Genomic DNA, 18,915 nt, shown 5'->3' with positions numbered 1-18,915 from the left:
TTCTGATTCTTCTTCTTCTTGTTTTTTTGCTGTTTTTTTTTGCTTAGTCTCTGAACATACATTTTTTCAAAGAAATCGACCATTACTACCACTCAACGCCTTGAAATTGTTGTGCTAGTTTTTTTTTTTTTTTCCCTTCTAAATGTGCTATAAACTGCCTATATTTTGGTAAGCAGTTGCTAAAAAACAAAAAACATCAATATATTTATAAAGCATGTAAGAGACATAACAAAAAAAAAAAAAAAAAAAAAAAAAAAAATCAAAGAAAATAAAAAAAACTTAAAACAGCTGCAACTTAAACATCACAAGTTATCACATAAATCAAGTCTTGTTTGAAATTTATTTTTTTGTTTTTTTTTTTTTTTTTCTTAATAATTTATGCGAAATATTTAATAGTTTTTTAATCGCAAAAAGCATAACTTAATAACATATTAATGTCTATGCAAACAAACACACATATGAAAATTATTGTAGAAAAAAAGAAAGAGAAAAAAACAAAGCCCTCGACAGAAAGAAAAAAACTAAAAATTAATTAATCAATTTTTTCTTTAAAATTTTTTTTTTTTGGTTTTTTTTTTTTTTATTGTTCATTCAAAGTTATCTCGAATAACGGCGTCTTTTCGGCAGCGAACGAGAGAAGAAAACCTCTTATGATTGTGTTTTTAATAAACAAAAAAAAAAATGGAATAAAAAAGAAGGAAAACCAAAACAATCACCATAAATTCAGCAACAACGACAAAAACAACTACTGGCATACAAGGTACCATTAGCGATTGTAAACAGATATCAATTGGGATTAAAAAATAACCGCAAAAGCAAAAAAAAAAATAAATAAATATAAAAACACTACCGACCAACAACCAACAACCATCCAACAATTCGTGTAAAACTCAACAACAAAACAAAGAGCACAACCAACACACAACCCAAATGTGGGTGAAGTGGTAAGTAAGTTAAACTTATTTAATTGCAAGAGCAGTGTGTTAAGCTTATGAATAAACTACCGATGACTTCAGCATCTGTGTGCATCATTAATTTCCGATTTTTTTTTTTATTTTTTATTTTTTTTTTTTTCTCTTACTTCTCTTGAATCAGCTCGAATTAGGGACACACACAATAGTATTAATTGCATAGCCCTACAAAAAGCTGAGGCAGCTTAGCCGGCAGGATCGTTATTCCGATTTCTTCTTAAAACTCTTTATGAAAAGGTTAAATTTTCAATCAAACATATATATCTTCCTTAGCCCGTAATTCAATCTTTTTGGCAATCTCATTAAACATCACACAGGCATACAAAACATTTGATCCTTAAGTTATCACCATTTAACCTCTGATAACTTTATGCGAACGAGTTGCAATTGTGTGAGTTTTTTGCATAGCCATAGCCATAGCACAGAGTTCTTTTGCGATTGATTAATTTGGGATATTCTTCTTCTGCTTCAATTGCTCGCTAAAGTGTAATAAATATTTGAACGGATCTCCTGCCTGCTTACATGCTTCTCGGGCAGTTGCTGCAAATGCATTGAACTGACAGAATGACATTTTGTTGTTATTGTATTCTTTACCGGCTCATTGCTGATTATAATCATTTTCGAATGATGTCACTGTAGATGATCCATTTTTTATCGTTTCGAAAGAAGGTCGAGTTCATCACATCATTGAGTTGCGTATCACAATTATTTTGTTCATTGTATTATGCGAATCTCTTGGCATTCATGCGAGTAGTCAGTCGGCGAAATTTTAAGTTATTACGTCAATCGTATTGTGTGATTTACATTCTCTCATAATTTCTCTGCAATATGTGGAACAACGGTGCGATAAATCTCTTCAACAATATCATGGTTTGATGGTAAGCAATGGCAGAAAGGAAAACTTAGTTCCTTGTAAATCTAGTAAACCCTCGAACTGTCTGTCCATGCTGCTAATAACATCAGAGGATTGCGTTAGAAAATATTCAATAGTGGAGAACTGAACCACAAAGTAAGTGAATAAACTTCAAATCACTTCGATAGCTCTGTTATTCCCGAGTGTACAACAAACAAGCAAGGTCGCGACCGAATCTTCTACACTCGTCACCGTTATCCGACTAAAAAGGAAGGGAAAAAACTGAGCCTGCATATCCTACCGATATTCGTGGGCGCGAGAGAATAAAAGGGGGAATTAATACGGGCTTTTTGAGCCTTATTTCTGTGCATTCTAACGATTGATGAGAAGCTACAAAATTGCATAGTGTGGTCAATTATTTCCATTTTTGTACAGGTACAGCAGCAATGCTCACAGAATATATGCTCAAGTTCTTGTAGATTTTTCAGTTGCAGTTGCAGAGCAACGAAGTAATTTTTTATTCCTTCTGAAGGACAGAGGTGTTCTCAGTTCAGGTGGTACTGCAGGCGTCTTCTTCGACCGCTTTGCCCCAATTAAACAATTAATAGGCAGTATACAGACGGACAGCATATGTTTAAATCTATTCACTATTCTATGCTGATCCAGAACAGATATACTTTAAGAGGTATCTGAAGCTTCCCACTAGACGTTACAAACGTTTTGACGAAGTGAATATATTCTTCATTCTTCGGTGATGGGTATAACAATTCAGTTATGTAGATTGTACTTGAAATAGTTAGAACGACGAAAGATGATGAATGTTACAACAAATCGTATGCGTTAACAAAAATAAGAAAAGCAATTCTTTCTTTTTTTCTTAAAAAATCCGAATCCATCTCTTCAGAGGCTTGTGCAAGATGTTTTTTTGTCAAATTTGACATCGACAATTGATTTATGGAAGTTGTTTTTCGTTTTTTTTGGTTATTGTGAAAAAAAAGTAGTTCGTGTGGGAGATACATATGTCAATTTTGAAATCTGATGAGCAAAAATCAATCAAAAATTAATGTTGGGTTAGTAATGAAGTTTTTTCGGTATTTTTGCATGAATATATGGGAATCATATGCAGATCTCTTTTTCACGTGTAGTGACGAAGAGACGCAAGTATCGCATTGGTGTCACTTTGCAAAGCTGTCGACCTATGAAAAGTTTTCAAGAGTCTCAACAGGCATGACAGCTGAAGAAACACTGGGCCTCTTTTTTGGGAAGGGTTAGTTAAGCTTTGTAAGATTGGAAGGGGACGAAAAAGCATTGGGGCTTTCTCATCACCCAAAGGAGTATTCGAGTCTAATAATAGAATTTGGGTAAAGAAAAGGAAATCCAATGTGTCCCTAAACTACTTAGTCCTATCTCAGGATCCACAAAATATATACCTATTTTTATACGGGGCGTTCTATTTTTTTCATCTCACTTCATTTACAATACTTTTTCTTAGAAAAATAATTTTCAAAAAGTGTTTGGCTTTTTTTTTTTTTTGTATTAATTATTTAAACTTGAAATGAATGTTAATCAATTAAATTTTCTTTCAACACTAATTAATTTCATTTAAAAGAGTTATTAATTAATTTAATTTGTACAAAAGAACAGTAACTTACATGTCACTCCTTCGTGTAAAGGGCTTCCGTCGATTACGATGTGGTTTCAAATCTGCAATAAATATATGAATAATTACTCTCAGTACTTAATTTCAAATTAATTATGCATGAGCAAGGGATTTCTTCAATATATATATATATATATATGTATAATAAGTCTTTATAAGCGCGATATAGTGAATAGCGGTAACAGTTGTCAAGACAAAAGAAAATGTTCCTCCAATGTGTAATTGATTTGAGCTCAGTCTTCGTATGTCTGCGCAGATGTCTGCAATTAATTTAATTTTGCTCTAAGATGTCGGGGTTACTTCCCTGGGTCCTCGTTTGCTTTTATGTTTTGGTCGATTTTAAAATAAAATATAAAAAAAATGGGCGGACAGATGGAAATAGATAAATCAATTTTCCCCTTCGTTCTAATTTCTGATGTATTCGGGAATTATTACGCATAGGTCTTCTGTTGTGCAAGATATTGAAACATTTGATCCTTCTTGCAATAGCCTGTGCTGCGTTCAAACCTTCCTACTACCTCCTATTAATTGTTTCGCATATCGGGCATCGCATAGCCCGACTCAAGTCATTTTCATAACATCACTCTTCTTCTTCTTGCTCTCCATTCACGCTAGTTTTTTGAAAAGTCGAAATGAAATACCAAAATTGTTATATAATCGGATAAATAAATAAATAAAAAATCAAAATCCATTAAAACAATGATAAAGTTGCCTTGGAGTACGCAGTTTACTAAGAGGGAGAGTGAATAAAACATATCTACGAAATTCATATAAATAAAATGTGGAATGGAATGAATGACTGTTAAGTTCCTTAATACGAAGACTTTTCCAAAAGAGAAACTAAAAGACACTGATAGTTAGCTAACTGGGTAACTGTTCGCTTACGAGTTGTAAACTGGCAATTCCCAAAGCTCGGATTCTTTCTTCAACTAGCTGGACTATCTCGTAAAATATGGTTTTGCTCTTTGGGCGAATTCGTTAGTCGGTATGTCTTTACTTCCGGACGCTTTTCGAGATGTAATAAACTGACAAATTTTTTAGACGCTTAAATTTATTAAGCAAAAGATATTTATCTTTTTCACGAAACTGTCCACACATACATGTACGCGTACAATGAATTGGTTTAAACAATTCACAAACATTACGTACCCAAAATAATTTAATAAAAAATGAAAAAAAAGACTGTTAAAAACATCAAGGTCATGGATGAAAGTAAGTATTTTTTTTTATTCATTTATTACAACCGCGTCCATATACACACGTATGCAGTAGAAGTGGCTTTTGTGTTGAATCATTTTTATTTTACCACAAGCCGTAAACTATAAAATTATATATATATATATATATATATATGTATATATAAATATTTATATAAATTTGTAAAAATATAAATAAATAAATTTATATGCTTTAGGACCGAAAAACGGGCACCTCTCAAATGGTTTTAAAACATTTTATTAGTCTACAACTTGCGAAGACGAAAATCGCATGAAAAGGAACTGTTTTCGCTTAAGCATTCATGTGGAATGGCTATGATCTAGGATAGGCCGCGAAAAGTTTTCATTTTTATAAGAAAGGAAATAAGTATAGTCGCAAGCGATATTTTGCACGAGATTCGTGCAGTTTGTCCACAAGTAGGAAAATTAAATGCGGCCGTGAACGAATCTTTTACACCCATCACCTTTATCCTATCTGCCTCTAATCTTCCAGCCCATTTATTTCATACTCACATCGACGGGATTGTAGGACAATGGTTATTCCACGATATCCAGACGTCTGTTATATTTAATTTATCGCATTCTGCTCCCCAAGACCAAGCGAAACCGAGTGAGAAAGGATCTAGGGGAGACTAGGGAGTTCCAAGTTTTTCACGGGAGTAAAGCGTGAGTTAGGAAACTTGTGCTACGAATTATTGGAACGTTCACAGCATTGACTAAACTCTCATTCTTTTATCTTTAAACGCTGTAAGAATTCTTCTGCGAACAAACGTATAAGTACAACGTTAAGGTGGTATTTTCAAATGACTCCGAAAGCAATATATGCTTAGGCAAGGAATAGATCAAAGAATGTTATGCTTCAGGCATGCCAGGCCTCAGGCTATAAGTCTTGTCAGCGAAAATTTGTGTGTTCTTGCCTTAAATTTATATGCGAAAGAGGATACGATAGCTGGGAAATATCTTCGGCAAAGTGCACACGTAATTCAAGTCTCAATTGATTTTCAGTTTATTATACCTTGCGTCAAGGATCACTGTATGTTTTTTTCTGCCAAAAGCTATTTTCCCTTCCCAAGTACAGCTTCCAATTTGACTACTGTTATCCGCGAATACATATATAATGAACTCTGCAGAAAGTACGGCTGCACTCCTACTACTAACTTTTTAATTAAAACTACAAAATAATATAATGTCGACTCCAGATCGATGATGGTTTAAAATGGTCTAAGAAATGAAATGTCGACATTGGAATGAGATAGAAGCGCAAAGGCTTAATAGAACTTTCCATCGTTCCGTCATTGCAAAATATCCGAAATAAATTATTATACTATTCAAGGTAGCGCCACATATTTCGATCAAGCGACTGTTGCCTAATGAAAGTCTACTGAGAGTGGTAATTATCAAGCAACGAAGTATTTAGAAAGAAAAATTTGAAAATCCTTTAATACCCAATTTCTAAAAAAAGTTTCTTCATTCAAAGCCATACTCATACATGGATTTTTCAATGTAACTTAAACGGCTCACTATAGGAGTAATCCCGAAGGGAAACTTTGATATGTAGTTGAAAAGAAATTCCAAATTTGGTATTAATGTTGATCTCTATCAACAAAATATGGCAAACTAAAATGTAAATATGTATGTGTGTGAATAGTAGAAGTAGATTATCATCTTATACTTTTGTTATTGTATTTTAAGTTATCAGCCAAATAGTTTTGGCTATGGTTAACATGTTATGGAAGAAATTTGTTCTCTTCGGTTGAAGCTACGATCACTTTCAGTAGCCCGACATTAGTCGGCTTATAAATCAAACACACGGGAATATCCAAAGGACTGAATGGCCAGGACCTATCATTGGTCTTTCAAGTTGAAGACATTGATCTTCCACACGAATTGATCAAACTAATATACTCGTAGTTGGTGATGGATGCGAAAATATAAAATGAAAATGAGAAAAAGAAAAAGAAAACCACATCATCATGCAACCGTAATTTATTTCATTACGGCATCGATAGACAGGCATACACGACATGAATATTCTGGGACAAAGCAACAAAAGCAAACTGCTATCAATTGATAAAGTTGTCTGTATGTATTACTAAATAATACAGATAGAGTTTAATTTATGCTTTTTTTTCATTCGACTATTGCATATGTATTGGTTTAAACTAAATGTATGTATGTATGTGGCTAAATGAGTTTGGTATTCCTTCCGAGTCATGATTATTTAATAATAGATTTCGCACTGAATGACAAGCGTGCATGAATGTCTTCTGTCTGCATATAAAATAATTAACAAAATTTTTTACACCAAATTTTTTTTTGCTTTTTTTCGCTAAATTTTTAACATCATCTTCTTTCTCTTCTTTTGCGAGACATCACACATCAGTTTTTCTCTTGGCTCTTGGATTCTCTGCATATAGCGACAGCAATCAAATAATAATCAGATGTTGTAATATCACTGCCGGTTATAATGAATGTCCGTCCCCCCGTTATTATTATTATTATTATTAGTTTTGTGCTTCTTTTCGCCGTCACTTTATGCACCCGACATGTTAAATATGTGATCATATACATATACACACATACACACAAACACACACACACACACACATATATATGCTTACACAGTTATATATTATATTATATTATATTGTATATAAAAAGTTATCTCTTAGTTATTGGCCTTTTAGTTAAGTTAGTAACAAACAATTATTGTTTCATTACGTTTCGTTTTATTGGGAATGTTTGTTGTTGTTGTTATTGATATTGTTGTACTATCGGTTCGGCAGTTGTGTGTTTACTTAATTTTCTGTTATTAATTCATAGAGAGTACACACTGTTTATGGCTCGTGTGCGCTTACATATAAATGCATCTATATATACTTTCAATAATACTAATAATAATAATACATATGTACAGTTTCTTCGATATTCACATGCATATATATTTATACACGTAAACACAAACACAAACACAAACACAAACACAATCAATGTACCTATACTTTTATAGATTTTGCCATTACTACTCGGGCAAACACGTTGCAATCGCAATATGTTTTTGTGGTTTGGTTTGGTTCAGTTTTTTATTATTATTATTATTATTATTATTATTTTTCTTATGCAGTAACTGCGGCAGCCGCAGTAGTGGCGTTAGCGAACTGCGACAGCAGCGGCTTGTTTTAAACTTGTTTCAAATGCACATTTTTTCCTTTATTTTCGTTAGTTATTAACAATAAAGTTTTGTTTAAAAGTTTCGTTTCTCCATACACACACACATATTTATATGCACAGATACATGACTGCAACATTGTAATGAAAATTTATATACAGTAAGTTATGTATGTTATACTTGCTGCAATTCTAGAGGTATTCCAAAGTTAGTTCGAATACTATTTCTTAAGGGAATCAATTCCATCTTTTTTTTGTTTTTTTTTGGAAATACGTAATTCCCAGGACTGGCGTACAGATGTCGCCTTTCATTCAATATTCATATCATTTTTAAAAAACATCAATTGTCAAACAATGCTTGTCCAAATGTAATGTTGCGGCGCCTTCAGAAAAAATCGGACGATTCGAATATTGTCCGTTAACTACTCGAGGGGGGAAATTATCTTTCAAACTTGGTATTATTTTCAAGAGATTTCTGGCAAGTCTTTCTCGGTGTTTTGCTGAATTTAAAGTAGCTGCTAGATGACGCTGAACGTGCCAGATGCTCATAGAGCAGAGATTATAACCGAAGATGCTTGAAATTCTTCTCGATAATCGAAAATTGAGAATGCGTTGATACCCTACAGATGTCGAAGGGCAATATGTTCATTACATTGCATGAACATTTTGTCATGAAAAAGCAATTTTTCAAAATTCACAATTTGAAGAACAACAACAATGGAACACCTTTCGGAGCGGCTTAAACGCAAAAAAAAAAATACTAGCTTTTTACTTGCTAGCTAACGAACGGCTACTGCTTTTCTCAATCGAATCGATAGTCCGGTAATGCTAAAGCCATCCAAGAGGCAACAGTCAGCCGACGAGATTGTGATCATTACATTTGGTAGAGTGCATGGTATTCTATTCATGGGCTACTTTGAGAAAGGAAGAGCCATAGATTGTATAGTAGTTTAGGTTCAATTGAAGGAGGATATTATCAAAAAACGATGCGAAGTAGTGAAGAAAGAAGTGCTCCAAGGTAAAGTTGCGTGAAATGAAGATCGATTGGATGCTTCCTTTTCCCTTATGTTCCCCTGAACTTTTGACAATTCTTAAAAGAATCTTCCGGGGAAATAGATTTGGATCGAACGATCATATCGTTGCGAAATTGAAAAAAACTGGTCTACCCCAAGTATCCCAATCCGATTTTATGTTTCGTAGGTATTTATCGATATTTGTAGGTTTCCAAACCACTTCCGGGCCAGCAATATTTTAAGCTATCGGCTGGTAATGCTTTTCTTTCGGAAGTCCTCTCCAAAAAGGCAAGTGAACATGTCTTCTACCTAAAGTTTTGTATGGTCTTACCATTGCCACTGTACATGAAGTATTCGCAGTAAAAACAAATTTCTCTCTTTTCCAAATGGCGAGTAAGCAAAAGTGGTGAAACTACAGGAAGTGTTAAGGCTTCTTGGCGAGTGCCTCAACATCAACTCATTTCAAAAAACACTCTTAACGAGTATATGTACATATATATATATATATATATATATATTTAGACATGTATGCCTTCGTGTCTGCACACATAAAGGATATGTATTAATTAGTGGCATACATGTTTTGTTTTTTTAATATATTAACATGTTTTTATTTAATCAATACAGTGGATACAAGAAGAGCCTGACTTGTTAGTTTCAATGCCTTAAAGAAAAGCACAAAAATATTTTTCGTATTTCTTTGCGTGTATGTGTATATATATATATATATATGCGTGTGTGTGTGTGCGTGTTATAAAGCAAAGCAAAGAAAAAGAAAACGAAAAACGGGGCGGTTTGATTTAATCAATTTGATGAGAATCTCAATGACATAAACAATTTGTTATTAACGTCGCTTTATTGTTCTTGCTTGTGTTGCCATTATATGGGAACCTTGTTATAGACATATATACATACATATACTTTCAATTCTCAATACACATAGAAATCAAGAAATGTTGATTTTAAAAGTTTCCGTTGCATTCACAAAAAATGTTTTTTTTTTTTTTTTTTTTTTTGGAATGGTTTTATTGAACTAAAAGAAAAACAATGAAAACTTAAATCAACAGTTGTCAATAGACTCGTTTTCTATTTTATTTTGTTTTCCTATTTCAACTCAGTTAAGCTCAGTTAATTTAAATGAATGATCTTTTACGATGACAACTTTGCAGATTCAAATCACTGACTGATAATAATTTCTAAAAAGGCGGCAGTTCTTAAAAGCATCACAGCATCGATATGTTATGTCAGCCTGCTATTGTTACCTATAGATTCTCTTGGCTGTCGTGGACATTGATTGCATTAATTACTTTCGACTGAACTTCCTGGCTTTTGCATTAAAATCAATTATATTTATAACCAAAGCATAGCAAGCTCCGCAATCACCTCTGTGTTCTTTGCGCAACGGTACGAACGCTTCGAAATTCAAATCGATCCCGCTATAGTTCCTGGGAGTCATTGCATACGATGCGAATTCTTCGCTAATTGTTTGGTTTATTTTAACCCCTCTATCGAGCTGCTGACGTCGTTCCTTATCAAAAGCAAAGCAATTTACACGCGCCTTATGGCGAATATCTAATAACTGCCCTCTTCGGAAAATACATGACAATTGCGAAATATTATGGCGACTTTAGATGCATCAAAACTGTTGAGTGGAACCATCGTTGCAGGGGCCTTTTAGTTCATCGTAGATAGTCTCTCTGCGACTTGCTAAACCAATTTTTCTTATAGGATGCAATGTCTTGTCTATTCTGACCTTGTTTTTAGGGAACCACGTCTATAGCTTTGCTGAAGTTTAAGAAACTTTTCTTTCAGAAAAAGATTAGCCATGAATTTAAGGTTTTCTTCTTTTTTTTTGGTGTGACCCTGAGTGATTCCACGGAGAATTTTCCCTATTCGTGTCAAAGGCGGTCGAAAAGAAGAGATGAAGAAACAGAAAGTTAAAGGCGGTAGCAGAGTGGGTGTGTGCCCAACGTATAAGTGTCATGCTTCCACTGCCTGGAACGTTACTGTAGTTACGACCAAAGAAAATTCTACCGTCTTTAAGAATTGCGTCCTCGAACACTGACTTGGTAGCCGGGTCTGTTACCTACTCGGCTACCCATACTGCTTTTGTGTAAAGTGAGCGAGTAGAGCGGTTTTTGGCCTGCCAAGGAAAGTTCAGTTCTCGCTTACATGCCCATTAAGCATTTTAATCGGAAAGCGACTAGACTAATAAATTTCAAAGAATTGATATATGGAGAGAGAATACAACTGCGTTTCCATCGTAGCTTTCCAAAGGCGAACGGACTGTTTTGTGGGCATAGTCTAGCATATCAATGTGACATTAACAGCTTGACGACCACACCATTGATGCGTATTCTAACATTAACAATGTTATTCAAGGATCATAAAATTGACGAGACTCCGTCTTCAAAGGGCGCCTCTAGCTTTATTTACAGTCGAACGCGCCGCTGGGGCGCCGCTGCATTCAAAGTCCATGTATGTTATACGCAATGCGCTTCGGCAAAGACAGACGAGATTTACTGTAACTCTACTAATCTACTCTAAATCACGAACGCTTCTAAATCTTGCTTTAGACAAACGATATTTGATTCGTGTTTCAAGAGTTTTCCAATAAAAAGAAAAAACAAAAAACAATTATGTGTGAAATGCTTTCTCTGACATATTTGGGAGCAACCCATATAAATTCATATAAATTCTTATAACTCAATGGGTTTACAACCATTTATTGATTGCTTGCAAGAAAAATGGTCAGTTTAATATAATTGTTTACATGTAATAATGATTTCTCTTATCTGCTTTTTGTGGACAACACAAATGCGGTCAACTTGGACATATCACGTCCTTGTTCGATTACTCTAAGGAAATGCAATGCACAAATGGCTTTCACACGTATCACTTATTCCTCTATAAATGGCTTTTGGAAAGTAGATCATAAAAGAAAGACAAAAACAAAAAAAAAATAAAAAATTTTTATACACCGTACGGTAGATCACGTCAAATGAAATATGAGTAGAGTAGTATGCCAGATCTGTATCAAGTTTATTGGAGAGGTTTTATGTTTTCAATACCTTTTTCGTTACTTTTTTCCTTTAATGTACGATTTGATTACTTTATCGTCATAAATGTTTATTATTACCGGATATATATGTGCAGCATCATGCATTTATGATGATTTTTGTTACGTATGTACGTCAAGTCAAACACCCAGTTAATCGTACACGTACACAGCACAGCAAAAAGCACAAAGCAAAGCATTTGTGACACACTTATGCGTTGCGTGTTTGTTCATCTCTAGCAAACGCAAACGAAATAATTATGCTGTCATAAAAGACATGAAAAAATATAATTGCGGATATATTGAGCAGAAACAAGTAAAATAACAAATAATAATAAGTTGCGCAGAAAGAAAAAAAAAAACAGAAACAAGAAGAGAGAAAGAAAACAACTCGGTACACATCGAACGAATACAATAAATTAAAGTAAAATATTTCTATTAAAAAGTTTTAATGGATTTAAAAAAGAAAAAACCGAATATGTCGAGCAACGATTATATGCTTACATTCCTCGTTTTATCTATGGGGAATGGGGCGAGATGCCAAAATACCGAATTGAATTGAACGAAAAGTACTTAAGACAATATTGTTTGCTTTGATGACAAACCATCCGTCTGTCACCAAAGTGACGATCGAATTAATGAATTCATGCTAAAAGTACGGCCACGTGTCAAAAATGCGCTTAAATCGTTAAATGTTAATACAATTAATTGCTAAACATAAAATTTAATCATTCAAGAGCTGAGAAGAAGCCGTAAACGCAATCACCTTAACATTACACCGAACGTCCTGAACACGTCTTAACATTTAAAACTTTGCGTTATGCGTAATCTCTGCATTTACACATTTCAAGACAGACATCGATTGAATGAATGCAACTGAATTAATTGACAATTTTTTCATTTATATCTCTATCTGTACGCAAGCATGCCCAATACTTGCTAATGTTTGCTGAAAATTTCCCACACGAGTTTATGTTGTGTTGTATGCGTCATGAGTAAACTTGTTAGAGTGGATTGGCCTTAACGTCTAATTGATCGCGCTGTGTTTGGTTTGCTTGCATGGTTAGTTCAATCTCCCGTTCTCCCGTAGATGCTATCACAAACCAATTGTGGTTTGACCGACAAAGCATTTGAAAAAGAGAAAAAAAAAAAAAAAAACAAAAACAAAAACAACAACATATCTTAAAGTGTTTGTTTTCAAATATTTTCCGCTTTAATTCATTGACTCAAGTATGGCATGAATAGTAAAACAGCTTCACTTTGAAAACATCACACAGCAGCCTTACAGTCATTTGGATGAGATATTTATTTGATTGCATTATTGAACTTTAATTTTCGCACTTTGCCGAATTGACGATTCTAGTCTTTATCGGTTGGAATAGCTATCGGCAACTCGGCAATCACATATCTCTAAATGTTGTTCTCTTACGATTTTCAACTCCCCAGTGTTTTTCCTCATTCCGTGTCATCCAAAGGTTTATAAAAAAGTCTTTACCAGGATCTTCTTTGCATAGTTTATGATAAATTCCTGGCTACTCTTGGATTATTCTTCAAAATACTAAGACCGATAAAAGGCTTACAACCTTTAATAGAGTGGAAAGTAGATATCTAAGAGTTTGTAATTGCGAGTCTTATGTACTAGAAATTTCGATTGCATCCGTCTTTTCGGCCCGCATTACATCTTTTGACCGCATTACAACGAACTATTAGCAGAAAAAGAGTATCCAGGATTCGGCTCAAGTCAGAAAAAAGCTAGCTTTCTAACAAGTTTTTAAATGTCAACAGCATTTTTTCCTTTTTTTTTTTTTTTATTACTCATTTTTTACTTTTACAGGTGATGCCGTTGCAGATATGAAAACAAAAAAAAACGTGAAATTGTTGCTCGTTGTATGGCCGGTTGTTGTGTTATGCGTAGATCGCCAGATTAGTGCTTAAAATAGATGTCTGTGCACATATTGGGTGCGTGAATGTTGTTGCTTGAGTTTCTTGTCTGTAGATCTACAGTGTGTTAACATCAAGTTCATAATTATCGTCATCGTCATCGTCATCGTCATCATTATTGTCATCGGCATCAACGTTAACGTCACACGGGTTGCGTATATGTAACGTATAGTAACATTTTCATGAAAATGTGCACACAAGCCAAAACAGCATATAATTGTTTGTTTATTGCATGCATGTAAATATGATTCGAACTTTCAAATTTCGCATTTCAATGTTATATGCTTCTCTCTTTTCTTCCTTGTTTTTTTTTTGCTCTCTCCTAGATTTCTTGTTGGAATCTAGATTTGCAAGTCAACGCCTTTTGCTATAAACGGTTTCTATTGTATTTTATTGACTTTCATTTTCATAACCAATTACCGATTGAAACCGAGTAATCGAGTGTAGGTTGGTTCTGTTCATGTATTTCGATGTGTATCTCCCTATGTGTGCAATGTGTAGTCTTAAATGGTTGCTATTTTCTTTCCAGAACTGTACATAGTATATAATATTCTGTGCATTTCCTTTCATGTTTCATTTCACACCACAACACAAAATCGCTTTTTTTTGTTTCCTAACATTCGGGTCGTACTCTCTTATGGTTATATTGGCAAACAGGTTAACACCTTTGATAAAAAAAAAAAAAAAAAAAAAAATTTTATATAATTTTTTGCTTAAGAGATAAATATTAATAATTAATTAATGTGAGAAAATTAAACAAAAAAAAAAAAAAAAAAAAAAAAAAAAAAATGTGTTTAATATTTTTTTTACAGTAAAAAAAAAATTTAATTTAAATATTAAAATAAAATATTGATTCTGACGAATAAGACACCGTCTGATTTTTAGCAAGAAAACTATATTCGGTCGTCATCGAATCTCTTACACCCATCGCCCTAATCCTAACAAAGACTAAGAGAAAGGAAAAAAACTTGAGTTTCATAAGATATTTATTTTTATAAAAGTTGAAATTTATATCGTATTCCTGTTCTAGTTGATGAGTAACGAGCAAAAAACACCCCAAGCAAAGGTGTTCGCTGCTTTTGTTACGTAGACCTATGGGCGCTATTTTCATATTTGCAAAATGGAGAGTGTTTACCATCGATCCTATACGGCAGAGAGATGGACAGACCGACACGCTTAGGCGCATTTCGAATTTGAAACTGGCCGAGATATTAGTTGCGATTGTGAGATTTTTGCAAACGTTTCGACAAAATGAATGAAATGAAATCAATGCTTCAGCAATGGTTATATAAAAATAACTCCAAAAACACTGCCACTTTTTTTTAAATCATTTATTTATATGCAAATTACGTTTGTCTGTTTCCATTAATTGAAACAACATTTTTGATTAAATTAACACAGGAGGACATAATAATAACACCCATCTCCCGTTTTACATCAGAGATTTGTTTCTTTGAAAACCGCGTAAAAGGAAGACAATTATAAATGTCGCTTATTGACCACATTTAGGAGAGTGTTAAAGCACTCGGTTAGGTGTAAGACTAAAATGGTGAAGAGAGTAATACCATGTGTCAGCAATCTGTGCGGGAAATATTGCTATACATACATACATGCAGTGTAAAAAAATCTATTTTGCAGAAGAATAAATATTTGCGTTCAATTGCTTTTTGACTGCATGTGCGCCCGGGATAACAAGTGCCACAGAAAAGATGAATTGAAATGAAATAGAACCACAGTCAAGTGAATTGATTTTTTCAAAACTTTTTTCTTTTTTGAGAGGTATAACGCACTCTTGGGGTGGGTTAAGGCGCTCTTCAACATCACTCGGTACACAAAGTTGTACCGAAGCATAAATGTTATGTTCTATGTACTATATAAAAATTGATATTACCGTTCGGTACTGATTTAACCAGTTAACTGTGTGAACCACTTTAGCTATATGCTCGTATATATGACAAACATAGACTATGCGTAATATGCAATTAGTTTGTAACGAAACGATTAGACAAAATGACAAAAATATGCAAATATATATTCATAATGAAAAAGAGTTATGCGTAAATCCGACAAGGACGGATGGACGGCTTAATTGGTGAAATGAAATTTACCGAATGCAATTTGATGACACAATTTCCTTTTGCTATCCGCGTAATTTCAAACTATGTCCTTATATACCCTTATATATATATATATCTAAAATGCTTAAGGATTGAACTGAAGGAAAGTATCTCAACTAAGATTGTTTGCATTGCAAGAAATTTTTAACCAAAAGTCGGATATCAGTTCAATCTCGGTGTATTTTATTCTCAGATAGATCGGAACGTATCTTCCGAGAGCTTCCTGATATGTCCGACTTCTCCGTGAAGCAAAGCCGTTAAGCCGTTTTCTCCTTTATTTGAGGGGAGAAACATATCAATATCGATGTCGTCGATTTAGTCGCCTCGAGACCTTAGCAGCCTTCGTTCACAGTGGAGAAAATATTCCTATGGAAAAAGTCAGGTCGAACCACCGCCTAAGCGCGTTATTTCTATTCCGCCTATCATTGTTTATTGCGTATTTCATAAAACAATAATTTGTTCCCTATATAAAGAGTTGTTGTAATTCCGAAAGCTATTATTAAATTAAACTTAATTTAACAGTTTCATCGAATTTTGATAACAATTTAAACCTTTTAGTTTAAAACTATGGTATCTCTTTTATTAGTTAGGAGCATTAAAAAGATTGTGTTACCGGTTTCGCCGAGTACCATTTATACATAATACCCGGCTAATTAATTGGTGTTATGCTTTAAAAGCTAATCAATAGCACATTTGATTAATTATCTCTGTTTTTAGTCAAACGTCTTAAAAGAAAAAAAAAAAGAAAAAAAAAAGTGTATTTATTGAATTTTTATTAGGAATTGGTGTGTTTTGATAATTGATTGCTTCGCAATGACAGTAACAAAATAAACATTGAAGAGATTAACTTCTTCAGGGAAAATTTATGACATAATTAAAACAATTCATTAAAATTAATTAATTAATTGATTCTTTTCATTAGAATTTTTCTGCTTTTCATGAGAGAACCAGCTAATCGAGCTAACTAACTAACTAACTGACCAGACTTGAACAATTTCTTAATTTCAATGAAAATGATATGTGTGTGAAAAACCGCATACTATGTACGGAAATGCTGCATTCGAGATCAATACAGAGAGAGGAAAATGAAATCAATTATATTATAATGAAAATGAATTGTCGCTTATCAGTTTATAATAAAGTAAAGCTCATGTAACCGCAACAATTATTTTGTAAAAGTAAGAAAATTTCAAGTAAAACTCCAAGAGAGACACCAAGTCAACCAAGTTAAATTCACACAATTGTTGCGAAAGCGTGCAAAAGTCGAATGTTTGTTAAAACAGTTATTATTATTAAATCAATTGTTATTCACAGCTTTGCGATGGAACATATTTCTTGAGAAAATATAAATATCCAATTAGAGTAAAGCGACTGAAGACTGAAGAGTAGGCTGGGCATTGTGAAGTGAACGTAACGATAAATCTTAACTTTTCGAAAATTGTTTTTCGCAATCACTCACTCACTCACTCACTCACTCACTCACTCATTCAGTTCAAAACGTCATCAACATATAATTTTAGGAGAATTTTTTTTTTTGTCTGATTTTTAAATAAACATTACATCCATGAAAAGTTTATGAGATTTTTATTGCTAACCGAAATAATTGATAATGATGATCGTATTTCGTTATTGATGCACATTGGCTAACTGGATGGCAATTGGTACGATTGTGTCTTCGTATGGGAAGAGGGGGACAGAGGCCAAAAGGGGAGAATGAAAGCAAGTTCAATATATTACAGGGCTGGCCTGCGGCATGATTATGAGTAACGACACACATATAAGTAGAATGAAAGAAGACATGAAGAAGAGGAGAGATTAACTTGCATTTATTGTAAAGGGTCAGCGAGTAGATCGTAAAACAATTTGTGATCGGATCGCGGCAAGCAGAAGACGAATTCGAAACGGTTTTCTAATGACAAGGCAGACAAGCTACAGCGAAACGTCCGATAGGACTTGAGTACGTCTTTCATTGATTGCTCGCAAAGTTACACACAAGCAATTCGCGCGAAGGACGAGCAGGGAAAGATTTTTGGTAGTGGTTTGCGTTAGTGCTACGCAGAAGAACAGAAGCAGATTGCTGGCTTTATCTGATGTAATTATTATGCGAGGTGGTGTTGCAACAATTATTTCACTAACTTGAAAATCATTAAAATTGAAATTGTAATTGGAAGCAATAAGTAATGATTGGGTTTTAATACGTACCAGGAACTAAAGAGAAGAAGCAGTTAAAAAAGCAAAATAATAATTGCAAAGTGTTTATTCTGTTTTGATGATAGTGAGTGAATGAATGAGTAAAGGAATGAATGAATGAATGAATGAATGAATGAATGAATGCATGATTGAAGGCAGACGTGTTGTTTGCTTACTACACCCTCTCTTTTGAGAAGGAAAAAGAAAAAAGAAAAAAATACGCAGTTATTATTATTGTTGTTTACTTTTCTTGATTCTTCTTTAGCTCGAATTTTTATCATAAAGATGGCTGGAGTTAATGCTGCTGCATCGATTTGTCTGTCCGTTCATCTGTCCGGCTGTCTGTCTATTTGATTGTTTGCGCGCGCGCTCGCGCCCCCATTCGTATGTATATGTTTGTGTGTGTGTGTGTGTGTGTGTGTGTGTCGTTTGACAGTGTGAAATGCACCTTGACATTTACTAAATTTATTTGATTTGTTTCTTTTTTCCATTCGATCAGCTTTTATGCTGCTAGCAATTCTGTTTTACTACTAGGTTTGCATTTGTATGTGCATCTGTTTCTTATTCAAACGTGACTAATAAAAATAATTTTTATTTTTTCTTGTTAAAACAAATTAACTTCAATGGTATTGCAAACCCTTGATAAATCTCAAATGAACACACACAACATGCATACCGCGACGATCCACTCTAAAAACAAGTATTAACAAATGCGATGCAACGGAAC

At 33.8% G+C, this 18,915-nt stretch overlaps 1 protein-coding gene and 1 long non-coding RNA gene across 8 annotated transcripts in view; one reads left to right on the top strand and one right to left on the bottom strand.

Moving 5' to 3' along the window:
• Positions 1 to 18,915, top strand: part of LOC119635200 (probable serine/threonine-protein kinase DDB_G0282963) — a 40,416-nt gene that overhangs the window by 1,474 nt on the left and 20,027 nt on the right. For 4 of the 7 annotated variants that reach the window (XM_038029888.1, XM_038029886.1, XM_038029885.1 and 1 more), the window contains exon 3: positions 598 to 944. The exons of 1 other annotated variant lie outside the window; for it this stretch is intronic. The gene's annotated coding sequence lies outside the window, so the exon portion shown is untranslated. Of the gene's footprint in view, positions 1 to 597; positions 945 to 1,456; positions 1,981 to 18,915 lie in introns of those variants that run through there. 2 more of the 7 variants (XM_038029889.1, XM_038029892.1) reach the window with 2 other exon arrangements.
• LOC119635205 overlaps positions 3,477 to 18,915 on the bottom strand; it is a 44,832-nt gene continuing 29,393 nt past the window's right edge. Inside the window, exon 3 of the long non-coding RNA XR_005247036.1 lies at positions 3,477 to 3,528. This is a non-coding gene — a long non-coding RNA (uncharacterized LOC119635205). The remainder of the gene's footprint in view (positions 3,529 to 18,915) is intronic.

This window comes from Glossina fuscipes, unplaced genomic scaffold (genome assembly GCF_014805625.2).
Source record: "Glossina fuscipes isolate IAEA_lab_2018 unplaced genomic scaffold, Yale_Gfus_2 3, whole genome shotgun sequence".
In the NCBI taxonomy this organism is placed as follows: Eukaryota; Metazoa; Arthropoda; class Insecta; order Diptera; family Glossinidae; genus Glossina; species Glossina fuscipes.
This window is presented reverse-complemented; position numbering and strand designations above follow the sequence as displayed.